The sequence below is a fragment of the Petaurus breviceps genome, unplaced genomic scaffold (genome assembly GCF_028583685.1).
Source record: "Petaurus breviceps papuanus isolate PSGF00001 unplaced genomic scaffold, PetGlider_PUasm1.0 90625, whole genome shotgun sequence".
Lineage (NCBI taxonomy): Eukaryota > Metazoa > Chordata > Mammalia > Diprotodontia > Petauridae > Petaurus > Petaurus breviceps.
In genome coordinates, this window is record NW_027187289.1 from 5,848,369 (window position 1) to 5,862,918 (window position 14,550).

Sequence of the window (14,550 nt, forward strand, 5' to 3'; positions counted from 1 at the left end):
TTTCCTCTTATGCAAGTACATGAAAATCATATCCAACTCCCTGGTAGATGCTACTAGATCTATGAACTTAATTGATAATACACTGACATCAAATGAGATCTTCTGTAGATATTGATATTCCTAACAGAAGAAAATTTTCCTTGCAATAGTGATATCTTTCAGGTGTTCTGCACAGATGACAACCTTCAAGGTCTACTAAACAACTAACTCAATAAGATCTGTAACATTGTAAACGAAATCTATCTCATCATTCATTCTGGGTAAATAATTATATGAATAAAAACAGATGCTGTCCAGATTATAACAAACACTTAATATAGCCATAGTTATCCCCTAATTGATCCATCGATATTTTCATTTTAAGTCTCCCAGATGAATAATTAAATGCATCTTGAATTGAATGGAAAGAGTAGCTGGGACTGAATGGCATCTGGAAAATTGTGCAATGCTTTCAATACTCCTTAATGATGCTACTTCCATAATCAATCTCTAAAGTAGAGAGAAGGAGGAGAAGAGAGTCAAGAACAGCACTGGAGTGATAAACTTCAGCAAGGAAGAAGGACCTTGCTTTTACCAAGATAGAAGTGATAAAGGAGAGAAATTCTGATACAGAAGAGTTTTAAAATGGATAGGAAGGATGTTGAAATTGTGTACAGATGTCTGGCATGGCAAAAATGATTTATTATGGACTATCCTAAGTTAAGAGTCAACTAGTTATTTATTTTAGTGTAACTTATTACCTAGCCTTCATGTTGCCTTACTTCCTATAGCCTATATTGCCTACAGTTTCAGGGGGGAAATAGTGTGACTTGCTTTGCTTGTAGAGTTAAGGTTATGTTTAAAGTGTATAGCACAAATACTACACTTGGGAAGATATTTGCAATTTGGACACACTGCCCCTTTGTGAATTGCTGTAATTATCATTATTTCTATTACCAAACCAAAGAATAGACTGACATTAATTTGTCCAGACTTTTCTTCCATTATTTATTCTTTGCTAAATATTTTTGGAGTAGATTCACACCTGTTTTGGCAAGTGTCTTCAGAATGCAAAAGAAAGCAAAGAGTTAAGAAATAATTGGTGTATTTAAGATTTATTTGAGGGTAGCAGTTGGATTTCTTTATTTGCCCAGGATATCTGTCTGAAAATTATGATAACAGAAGAAAATGTGACCTCCAGATCTAGTGAATGAGTTTAGGCACCTATGAATAAATACTGGAAAATCAAGGATGAGGAGACAGAGGACTCTGTGGAAGTAAAGGGGAACATGGAATTCCATTGTGTTGTTGCTGAGTTGTGTAAAAAAAAGAAATGAGAATTAGGAGAGTAGAATTTCTGTCCTGTACAGCAAAACTAATGAGCACAATAGAAAAACTTAAATCTGCAGTGGTAAGCATCAGCAAGAAAACAAAAGAAAGAACAATAGATTAAGAATGCAAATACACATAAGTAAAAGACAATCTAGAAGATAAGAAAAACCCAAGAATATTAAAAGCAATTATGTTCATAATGCAAGCAAAGCACATGAATCTTAAAGACAGGATGTATAGAGACAACCTAAAGATCACAGGTCTTTCAGGAGGACGTGATAAGACAAAAAACCTTCACCATGATGAAGAGAATGATAGAGAATTTCCCAGAATTCCTGACAATAGAAAATGAATTTCCAATTGAAAGAATTCACAGATCACCTGCTGGTGAAAAAAAAAACCACAGGAATGCAAAATCCAAAATACATAGTGTTTAAATTCATCAGTTTAGTCCAGAAACAACAAATTCTGCAAACCATCAAAGAAATACAAAGGAAAGGATATTCAAATAATGAAAGACTACTCCTTACTCAGTAGAAAAAGGAGAATAGAATGGAATAATGCCTTCCAAAGAACACTAGGGTTCAGAATGTAGCCTAGAGTGATCTATCCTGCAAATCTGAGTAAAATATAAAACAACAGATAGACATTTAATAATGAAAAAGAGTTTGAAACAGTTTTAGGGGAAAAAAAAACAGAAATGAAGAGATTATTTGCAACTTGAACATCCTAATAAAAATAAATTCCAGAAAAGTCATTAAATGCAAACAGAGAAGAGAGTCAGTGGGAACAGAACTATATTTAGAAAAAATAAAGTAGGGGTAGCCAGGTGGCTCAGTGAGTAAGAACACTGGCCCCAGAGTCCGGATGACCTGGGATCCAATCTGGGCTCAGACACTTAGCACCCATCGAGAAACACCTGGTCATGTAACCTTAAGCAAGTTACTTAACTCCAATTTCTTTAAAAAAAATAAAGTAACTGAAGGAACATAATGTTATGTTTACAGAAGAAGAGTGGGAAAAATCATACATCTGAATAAAACTCAAGAGGTAGAGAAAAATATAAAGTTTTATCCCTTAAATTTTAAAATGTGAATGGGTTAAACAATCCATTCAAATGAAAAAGAATATCAGATTGGATAAGAAAATAAAACTCTACAATCTGTTGCTAGCAAGAAATATATTGAAAAACAAAAAATGGTAGAAGTGGCTAGGTTTCCGGTACCGGGTGGTGCATGTGTCTCTTTTTGGCTGGTCCCTCTTGCCAAAATGAAGTTTAATCCAATTGTGACCTCGGACCAAAGCCACAACCAAAACAGACACTTCAATGCACCCTTGCATATCTGGCGCAAGATCATGTCATCCCCTCTCTCCAAGAGCTGAGGCTTCAGAAATACAACATGTGCTCGATGCCCATCCTGAAGGATGACGAGGTCCAGGTGGTTCGTGGACACTACAAAGGTCAGTAAATTGGCAAGGTAGTTTGGGGTTACAGAAAGAAATATGTCATCTACATTGAGTGTGTACAACATGAAAAAACCAATGGCACAACTGTCCATGTGGGAATTCATCCTAGTAAGGTAGTTATCACCAGACTAAAACTGGACAAAGATTGCAAAATGATTCTTGAGCGTAAAGCCAAATCCCAACAAGTTGGAAAAGAGAAGGGCAAATGTAAGGAAGAAACCATTGAAAGGATGCAAGAATAAAATGGTCTGTTGTACAGTTGTAATTAAAAATGAAAATTAAAACAAAACAAAACACAAAATCCACCAACATGAGCTAAATAAAACTAAAGGGATGAATGAAAAATATCCCCTCTGCAACAAGTGAATCCAAAAAAGCAGGAGTTGTTCTCATGCTCTCAGAAAAACAAAAGCAAGCATTTATAAAGTAAAAAGTGATAAACAAGGAAACTATATTTTGCTGAATGAAATCATAGACAACAAACAAATATGAGAAAGAAATTTATATGATCCAAATGCCTTAGCATCCAAATTAATAAAGGAAATATTTGAGCATCAAGAAAACACAAACAATAACACAACAGTGGCAAGGGACTCCAATATCTCTATTAGTTTTGGCCAAGTCTGACAGAAAGATAAAGAACAGGAAAAATATGAAACTGAACAGATTTCTGGAGAAACTGAAATTAAAAAATTGTAAATATCTTCTAAATAGGAGAGTAAAATAATATACATATTTCTCAGAAACTTGTGGAACTTTTAAAAAAATTGTTCATGTACTATGCTACAGAAATATTGCAAACAAATGTAAAAAGATATACAGAGGGGGGAGGAATCAAGATGGCAGAATAGAAGCAGGACCTCTTCAGGGCTCTGGCTTCTGCCTTCCCCAATCCATGTAAAAGGGGACTCTGAACCAACTTTGGAGCTACAGAACCCACAAAATGACACAGAAAAGCTAACTTCCCACTGAGGACAGCCTGGCATGCCAGCAGGAATCAGCCACAGAAGCACTCTGGGAGCCAATCCCAGGCCCACATGAGCCAGAGGTTTTAGCCCCAGGGTGGGTCTGACCAGCCACCTGCCAGAAGGACTTGAGATCAGCAGGAGCTGTAGCCCTTTCCAGAATTATCAACATATAGATTCGAAGGAAAAAGTGAGAGGTCAGTGCAGTCTGGACTTTGGGACCCAGTAAGTGGGAGGGCATCAACTTTTGCCCCTGGGGCAAGAAGCAGCTGAGACTCCTGGCACAGCCAGCCAGTGCCACATGGCAGCTTTAGCTCCTGGCCTGCAGAGTGTATGGGGACCAAGCACCAGTCTGAGGGGTAATAACTCTTACTTTAGCCTGCTTGGATCTGGATTGAAGTCTAGGGTGGAGGTCCTGGGGTGTCTGTCCAGCTTGCCAGAGCATGTTGAGGCCTCCGAGAGGGCACGCATCTAATACCTCCAGCAGCTGAGAAAACCCCAGTGTTTGGGAAGAAAGCTCCCCTGTCTGGGGGCAGGGTCCTACTGTGGCAAAAAGCCCAGGGGTCAAGTGACTGAAGTGGCGACATGACCAGGCAAAGGAAACAAAGCAAACAGAAGATTCCAAAATTAGATTCCTATTTTGAGGACAAAAAGGACCAAAGCATGGAACAGGAGGAAGACAGTGAAGACAACTCCTGCACCAAAAGCTTCAAAGAAAAATACGAGCTGGTTACAGGCCATAGAGGACCTTAAGAAGCAAATAAGAGAAGTGGATGAGAAATTGGGAAGAGAAATGAGAACAATGCAAGAAAATTATGAACTGAGAGTCAACAGCCTGACTGAGCAAAATCATACCTTAAAAAATAGACTAACTCAACTGCCAAAAGAGGCTCAAAAAGGCAATGAAGACAAGAATGCCTTAAAAAGCAGAATTTGCCAGATGGAAAAAGAATCTCAAAAGCTTACTAAGCACAATCATTGCTTCAGAATTATATTGGAGTAAATGGAAGGTAATGACTTTATAAGAAATCAAAATGCTGTTAAACAGATTCAAACAAATGAAAGAATAAAAGGCAATGTGAAATATCTCATAGGAAAAACCACTGACCTGGAAAATAGATCCAGGAGAGATAGTTTTAAAATTATTGGACTACCTGAAAGCCATGTTCAAAGTAAGAACCTAGAAATCATCCTCCAGGAAGTTCTCAAAGAAAACTGCCTTGATGTTATTGAACCAGAAGGCAAAATAGAGGTTGAAAGAATCTATCCATCACCTCCTGAAAAAGATCCAAAAAAGAAAACTCCTAGGAATATTATATCCAGGTTCTGGAATTTCCAGATTAAGGGGAGAGTATTACAAGCAGCCAGGAAGAAACAATTTGAATATTGTGGAAACACAATCAGGATAACCCAGGATCTGGCAGCTTCTACACTGAGGGATTGAAGGGCTTGGAATATGATATTCCTGAGGTCAAAGGAACTGGGCTTAAAACCAAGAATCACCTATCCAACAAAGCTGAGTATTATGTTTCAGGGGAAAATATGGTCATTCAATAGAATAGAGGACTTTCAAGCATTCTTGATGAAAAAACCAGAGTTGAATAGAAAATTTGACAGTCAGATACAAGAATCAAGAGAAACATGAGAAGGTAAACAGGGAAAAGAAATCATAAGAAACTTATCAAAGTTGAACTATTAAGATTCCTACATGGAAAAACAATAATTGTAACTGATGAAACTTTTCTCAGTATGAAAATAGTTGAAGGGAATAGAAATACATATATATATATATGTCTATATATGAGGGTATATGGGCATATGAATACATATGTGAATGTGTGTATATATGATTACAGGTATACAGAGATAAGTGGGCACAGGACCAATTTAATAGGAAGGGATGATACTTTAAAGGTGAAATTAAGAGTTGAGAGAGGAATATAATGAGAGGAGATGGGGAGAGACCGAATGGGGTAAACTATCTCATATAGAAGAGGCAAGGAAAAATGGTTACAATAGAGGGGAAGAACAGGAAGGCAAAAGGGAATGGTTCAACTTTTTTCTCATTGAATTTGGCTTGGGGAGGGAATGAAATACACACTAAATAGGTTATCTCATCCTCCAGGAGAGTAGGGGGGAAAGGGCTGAGAGGGGGGGTGATGGAAGGGAGGGCAGGCTGGGGGGGAGGGAAGTTTGAACCACCCACTTTTGAAAAAGGGACAGGATCAAAGTAGAGAATAGAACAAGTGGGAGGTGGGATAGGAGGGAGGGAAATATAGTCAGTTTTTTTACAATATATCTTCTATGTTAATGTTTTACATTAGCTACACATGTACAACCTATACTGAACTACTTATCTTCCCAGTAAGGGTGAGTGACAAGGGAGGAAGGGAATGAATCTGGAATTCAAAGTTTTAATATCAAATGTTTAAATATATATATATATATATATATATATATATATATATATATATACACTATTATTAATACCATTTTACATGTAATTGGGAAATAAGATATACAGGCACTGGGGCATAGAGTTCCACCATGCCCTACTGGAAAATTCGAAAGGGGTATGGGAGAAAATATGGGAGAGATCAGATTGGAGGAGGGGATATCCTCTGGGACTGCTATTTTGGGGTGGTGGGTAGGGGGAAAATGGGGAGAAAATTTGCAAATCAAAATTTGGCCGAAATGAATGATGTAAATTAGAGGTTAAGAAAACATTTGAAAAATGGAAAAAAATAAATAAAAGTAAATGTAAAAGTCCCAGACATTTACTGGCTGTGTGACCTTGGGTAAATCATTTAATCTCCATTTGCCTCAGTTTCCTTAACTGTAAAATGGGGATGGATAATTACAGGTTTATTGTGAGGGTTAAGTGAGAAAATAACTGTAAAGTACTCAGCACAATCCCTTGTGTGTAGTGTTGTTTATCCTTTCTTTTCAAAGAGAACAGCAACATCACAGGGTGATATCTTGATTTCATGCATGAAATGAATTTAAGTGAGGTAGAGTTGCACAAAATGTCAGCCTCACTTTCTCTTCCTGAGTCATCAAAATTCAGTGGCAGGACAAAAGTCAAGAGTACTGGTGATGGCCCAGGATTCAGTGGATGACGGTAGCTTCTTTGATGGTTGCTAAACAAGCTGTAAGCATTCCACAGTGTCTGCTTCAGTCACCTTCACGGACATTGGAAGAAATTGTCCTCATCTGCCTATTCCCCTGGGATAAGTCTTTATATGCTTCAGCTAGACACCCCATAAGTCACTAACAGTGTTGAGGCCGATCAGTTACCTTCAACATGGTTTACCCATCGGCCAAGATGGTTTACCAAGGTGTGACTGCTGTATTTGCTATAACTTCTTGGGGTTAGTGAGAGCTGAGTGACAGGTGAGCACCAAAGATGGATGAGCAGCCCTGAAAATAGGCACGGCAAGCACTCTCACCAGAGTGCTAATCCTCCCATAACACCTCATACACCCCAATATGCACCCTCATGCATGATAGGCACTATATGCATACTTATTCCCTACGTCCTTAATCAAAATCCAAGTTTTACCTCAATTGATAAGACCACTATGAGCAGGTCGGTATTGCAGGTGGTATTATCTCAATTTTATAAATAAGGGAATGGATGTTCAGAGGTACGAAGTGACTTGCTAAGACTCATAGCTAGTAAGTTTAGTAAGCAGGTTGTATATTCAGTCCTCCCCTGATTTACAGTTGCATAATCTTTCCACTACTAGTTTCTGATCTCTCTTAGACCTTAGCTAAAGGCCAGCATTTCATACATATGACCATTCATATCCGAATGCCCCAGGAATATATTGGTACCGTTTGTTTTTAACTTAGGTTCCTGCCTGCTTGATTTTGATTCTGCCTTGTATCAGTTACTTCAGTAGGTATAATTTGAGACAAGAAGTTTAGACTGAACTTGATGACTCTTATTATGACTCTCCAAAGCATAGGGAATTTAATGGACTAATATTTCATAGAAGAGAAAACTTCCATGCAAATTATTTTCCTTAAAAGAGAGCTGTTCTTGATCATTAATGTTTCAGGGTTCAATTTCTGTAGGGGGAAGCTATTTTGATCAAGAAATGCTTGTAGCATTGAATAGCTCATAAGAGTGCAATAAGACATTCCAAAAATACCAAAAGAAAAAGAACCAAAGGGAATTTCATTTGTATGCTAATTGAGTTTCTGTTTGAACTGCTGCAAGGAGACCCATCTCACTAGGTATAAAAACATTTAAAAAAAATATGAAACATTGGTGCTTAATTGATACAATGTGAAGCTGTCATAGTTTGTAAAGTCAGGTTCATTTAGCCCCAAATCATGATTCCACTTAGAATTCTGAGATGTTATTTTTGTATATGTATCATATGCCTATTTACCTCTATAATTTAGACATTTGCAGGTTAACGTTCATATAAATTCATTCTTTGGCTAGTCCTCAACATATGTTTGGCAAGTACTGCTTTTTATGTTTAGCCAGCTGGTGTTGACATCTGCCACATGAGCTATGTTAACATTATGAGGTTAATGTTTGAGATGGAACATAGTATCATAGGATTTAGATCTGGAAGGAGCTTGAGAGACCTAGGCCAAAATGTTCAATTTATAGATGAGGAAATCTTTGTTACTAAAGAACTTGAATGACTTGTGCAAGATCATACATAGTTGCAAGCAAAAAGGAGATGCAAATCCAGGTTCTATAATGTGAACTCAGTCATCTTCACCCGGCCCCCTTCTTATTTATTTATTTATTTAATACTTTTAATTTTTCCCAGTTGCAGGTAAAAACAATTTTTAACATTCATCTTCAAAACTCCAAAAGTTCCAAAATCTCTTCCTTCCTCCCTCTCCATTCCCTCCCATTAAGAAAGCAGGCTGTTTGATACAGGTTATGCATGTGTAGTCATGCAAAGCACAGTCATAATAGTCATGTAGTGAAAGAAAACATAGACAAAAACCCTCAGGAAAAATAAAGTAAAAAAATATCCTTCAATTTATTCAGATGCCATTGGTTCCTTCAGAATTATCTTGGATCATTGTACTGCTGAGAAGAGCTAAGTCATTCACAACTGATCATCTTATAATATTGCTGTTGCTTTGCATATAGCCCATGCTGTATTTGAGCCCATGCAACTCTTTGCAGGTTTTTCTGAGAGAATACTGCTCATCATTTATTATACAACAGTAGTACTCCATCATAACCACAGACCACAACTTGTTCAGTCCTGATGGAAATACCTTCAATTTCTAATTCTTTGCCCCCAGAAAAGAGCAACTACAAATACTTTTGTATGTATACATGCTTGTCCTTTTTTGTTTTTTGTCTTTTAGGATACATATTTAGTACTTGCTAGGTCAAAGGGCATACATGGTTTTATAGCCTTTTTGCGCATAGTTCCAAATTGCTCTACAGAATGGTTGAATCAGTTCACAATTACATCAACAATGCATTAATGTCTCATTTTTCCCATGTCTACTCCAGCATTTGTTACATGTCTTTTCTGTCCTATTAGCCAATCAAGTAGGTATGAGGCAGTATCTCAGAATTTTTTTTTTCCTTTTGTAGGGCAATTGGGGTTAAGTAACTTGCCCAAGATTACACAGCTAGTTTGTGTGTGTGTGTGTGTGTGTGTGTGTGTGTGTGTGTGTGTGTGTGAAGTGTCTGAGGCCGGAAGTGAACTCAGGTCCTCCTGACTCTGGGGCCAGCGCTTTACTCACTGTACCACCTAGCCACCAAATTTGCATTTTCCAGGTAATAATGAATTAGAGCATTTTTCATATAGCTGTAGATAGTTTTTATCACTTCTTCTGAAAATTGATTGTATTTTTGATCATTTATCAATTGAGTAATGGCTCTTGTTTTTTATAAATTTGACTCAGTTCTCTAGATGTTTGAGAAATGAGGCCTTTATTAGAGAAATTTGCTTCACAAATTTTTTCACAGTTACTATTGCTAACTATATTTCCCTTCATCCCACTCCCACTGTGTTTATTCTATTCTTTCTCTCCTTTTACTCTGTCCCTGCTCAAATGTGTTCTACTTCTCACCACACTCTCTCCCAATCTGCCTTCCCTTCTATCACCCCTACTCCCTACTTCTTTTATATCCTTTCCCTTCTGCTTTCCTGTAGAGCAAGATGTTATTCTCTCTTTGAGCCAATTCTGATGAGACCAAGGTTCATTCAGTCCCCCTCACTACCGCTTTCCCCCTCCACTGCAAAAGCTTTTTCTTGCCTCTTTTATGCGGGATAATTTATCCCATTCTACCTCTCTTTCTCCCAGTACCTTCCACCTTCATTTTATTTTTTAGATATCAACCCTTCATATTCAACTCACACTTGTAGCCTCTGTCCATATATACTCCTTCTAACTACCATAATAATAAGAAAGGTTTTATGAGTTACAAATATCATCTTCCCATGTAGGAATGTAAACAGTCCAACCTTATTAAGTCCCTTATTATTTCCCTTTTCTATTTACCTTTGTATGCTTCTTTTGAGTCTTGTATTTGAAAGTCACATTTTCTATTCATCTCTGGTCTTTTCATCAAGAATTGAATGTTCATTTTTTTTCTCATGAGGGATTATGCTCAGTTTTGTTGAGCAGGTAATTCTTGGTTGTAATCCTAGCTCCTTTGCCCTTCGGCATATCATATTACAACCACTGTCATCCCTAAATATAGAAGCTACTAAATATTGTGTTATACTGTCTTTGACTCCACCATACTTGAATTGTTTCTCTCTGGCTGCAATATTTTTATTTTGACCTGGGCACTCTGGAATTTGGCTATAATATTCCTGGCAGTTTTCATTTTGGGGTCTCTTTCAATCTTTGGTGATTGGTAGATTCTTTCAATTTCTATTTTACACTCTGGTTCTAGAATCTCAGGGTAGTTTCCCTTGACAATTTCTTGAAAGATGATGTCTAGGATCTTTTTTTTCTTACCTTCTTTCAGGTAGTCAAACAATTTTTCAATTATCTCTCGATCTATTTTCCAGGATAGTTATTTTTCCAGTGAAATATTTCATATTGTCTTCTATTTTTTTCATTCTTTTTTTCATTGTTTCTTGATTTCTCATAAAGTCATTAGCTTCCATTTTTCTCCATTTTAATTTTTAAGGGATTGTTTTCTTTAGCAAGCTTTTGGATCTCCTTTTCCATCTGGTCATTTCTGATTTTTAAGGTATTCTTCTCCTCATTGACTTTTTGGACTTCTTTTACCATTGGACCTAATCTGGTTTTTAAAGGGTTGTTTTCTTTAGTATTTTTTGTTTCTCCTTTACAAGCTGATGACTTGTATTTCATTTTTTTCTTGCAGCACTCTCATTTCTTTCCCATTTTTTCCTCTGCTTTTTTTACATTTTCAAAATCTTTTTTGAGCTCTTCTATGGCCTGAGATCAATACATATTTTTCTTAGAAGTTTTGGATATAGGAACTTTGACTTTGTTTTATGCTTCTGTATGTGCATTTTGATGTTCCTTGTCACCATAGTAACATTACTTGACTTAACTTTTGTCAAAGTAGGGCTCTATTTCCAGGGTGGAGGGCAGGCTGCTTCCCTTTAGGTGATTTGTGCACTTTTTTCAGAGGTACTCATAAGGACCTGTAAATTTACAGTCCTTCTAAGAGGGTATGATCTAAGGAGAGATGTTTACTCCTCTACTGGCCTGTGCTCTGGTTTGTGAGTGACCATGAGCACTCTTTTCTGCCCTAGAACTGTGAGGGGAGTCCCCTACCTTCTTCTACTGTGGCTGCAAACTCTGCTTTGCTAGTGTTCCTCCTTGCCCTGGGATTGCCACCCAGGACTGGGACCTGGTTCAGACTATAGGTGAAGCAATGTAGTCTCACATCAATGCCAGCAAGAGACCTCTGTAATCTCCTTACCTGATTTTTGGTCCCTTTACCATTTGTGGACTGAGAATTTTGAAAGCAGCCATTACTGCTGCTGATTCAGTCACTCCTGAGGCCTGCTTCTGGTTTGCTGTGGTTATACTGGCACAGCTTGCACTAGACCTGCACTGTTTTCTCACCCTCATACAAGAGACCTTTCCTGCTGATTTTCTATGTTATCTTGGCCTGGAAATCTGTCTCATTCCATATTTTCATGGGTTCTGCTGCTCTAGAATTTGTGTAGTATCATTTTAAAGGCAATTGGAGGGTTTTTGGGGAGATCTCAGTGGAGTCCCTGCCTTTACTCTTCCTTCTTGGTTCCACCCCACACCCTAGTCATCTTTTTGCTATACTCATTCTACCATCTATCTTTTCTTTTCTCCATATTTTGAATTTTAATGGATAGTTTTCATTAATTTCCAAATGCAGCCCCAAATTTGCAAGATTTCTTTATAGGACCTATATTTTATACTGATACAAAGACTAAAGACCAAGCTTGGCCCAGAAACTCTAAATGCATGAATTCAACAATTCTTATCAAATATTAATTTAGCATGGTTATGATTCTCTACTAAAATAAATTTTTTAAACAAAGATTTCACTAGTTTATTTGATATTATTTCCTATCAGTGAGGGAAAAAATTGAATTTATTTCACAATTGTGTACTAACTACCAATTTTTAATCTTTTTTTTTTAAAGCAATTGAGGTTAAGTAACTTGCTCAAGGTTACACGGACATGGCCAGGTATTTCTGGGTAAATACTAAGTATCAGAGACTGGATTCAATCCCAGGTCATCCCAGCTCTGGGGCCAGTGCTCTTACTTAACTGTGCTACCTGGCGGCCCCTAATTTTTAATCTCTTGATAAAGATCAACCTCAATCAATAGTCTTTTTCAATATAACTTTCTCAGAAGACCCACATGCTGCAATGGGTTCAGAAAGAGCTCTTCCAAGACCAAAGTAAAATTTGTGTCCCCATAGTCAGAATATTTTACAGAATAAATTGTGTTCAAATAAACACCTTTTATAGCCACTTTTATGCCTTTTTGAAATGCCAAGGACAGCTATTTATAACTATCAGTTTAGAATTCACACCTATTAAATTCCAAGACAATGATAACCATCTTGTCTTAAAGAAGTGTGAAAACAAATTGAGATGAAATGACAAAACATATTGTCTCTTTGCCCTTAGACAAAATTTCTCCTTAAAATATAATCATAAGCCATAATAGCACCTATAAAAAAGGATATTTTCAAGTAGAGTTCACTTTTTGCATTACAAAAAAAAAATCCCAGTGCTCCTAGGACTACCAAAATAGAACATTTAAAAATTTACTTTGCTCTTGAGTTGGAACTAATTTACCAAAAATTCTAGAAATACTAGGAGGTGGGTTCATCATTTTGTGAATTAAAAACAATTAACTAGAGCTTTAAAGTATAAGCAGGCCTCTTTTCTCATTTTTCGTGAAAAAGAAAGGAAAAGAAAAGTAATCAGATGACTCTCTGAGAAGAGAGGAATATTATATTTAGGTTTCTTGAGGAGGGAAAAACTGTAAGAATTTTAAGATCAAACCTTCAAGAGTAGGTGGTGAGGCAGTCCCCATTTTTGTTAATTAGTGTATTATATAGGTTTAAGTTCATGGTTTTCTCAAAATCTTTTCAATAACCTTTTAAAATAAAATGTTTTATTAATTAATTTACTTGGAAATTATTTATTGAGCTCAGTCAACTCAGTTTCTAAATCATCATCTTCTTCACCTCAATAAACATTTTATGAATCATTTATCATATGCATGGCAGTTAGCTAGGTAATGGATATAATGTTTAGCTAAATTAGTAATAGTTTCTCCTGTCAGGAAATTTATAATACAGCCTAGAAATTATAATACAAAATATAATAATTGAAAACATAAGATAATAATCAGGTGCTATGAAAGTTCATAGAAATGGAAAAACAGATAGAACTTTGTGTGGGGGAAATGGACAAAACCTTTTAGGTTGCTAAAGATATGGGTCATTGTGTAACAAGTGGTAGAATCTCATCCTATCATTGTCTCCTATCAAAAAAATTAAGCAAATTTTTCTAACTCAATTTTAATTTACCCTATCAATGAGGACTCTTTATGCTGGTCTATATGCCAAACAGTATTTTATTCAGTAATCCTGAAGAATATGTCTTTGTACGCTTTTCCCAGATTTTGCAGGGAATTTGTGGGAATCATATACCCTCTCCCTTCCAACATTAGCATGGGATTGTGAATCTATCATTTTAAAAACTTTTATAGCCTAAATGAATATACAACTTTGCAGTATATAATGTAATTTATTTCTCTGTCTCTCTAACATAATTTTATTTATAAATCTTTTTTAAAAATCCTATCAGAGTTCACATTTATTTTTCTACTCCTGGAATCTGTGCTTAAGCCTAGCAAAACCTAATTTTTTTTTACCTCTATAATTTCTGTGTTGTGGTAGAACTGTTTTGAGAGCAGTTTTGACCACTTAAATTAAAAAACAAGATATCTTTCCCATAAGATTGTCTGGTTTTAAATTGAGAAATACAACATGCAAGATTTTGCCCAAAGTGGAGAGCTTTAAGATAACATGAGTACTAATGCCCATAATTTTTAAAAAGCTATGATAGTCAAGCTACAATCATACACACTCTAAAGACAAAATAGATTTTGTTTCTACCCATAATTTAGATATCTAGATAACAGTTGGCAAATTTTCTGTAATTGTGTTCTTTTAAAATACATTTTATTGGGGTGGCTAGGTTGCACAGTGATAGAGTGTCAGCCCTGGAGTCAGGAGGACCTGAGTTCGCACTCCACCTCAGACACTTAACACACACACACACACACACACACACACACACACACACACACACACA

The 14,550-nt window shown here is 36.5% G+C and overlaps 1 protein-coding gene and 1 pseudogene across 1 annotated transcript in view; both read left to right on the forward strand.

The window, feature by feature from the left end:
• ITGBL1 (integrin subunit beta like 1) overlaps positions 1-14,550 on the forward strand; it is a 385,210-nt gene that overhangs the window by 236,766 nt on the left and 133,894 nt on the right. The window lies entirely within an intron of this gene.
• On the forward strand, positions 2,566-3,020 carry LOC138143002 (large ribosomal subunit protein uL24 pseudogene; annotated as a pseudogene).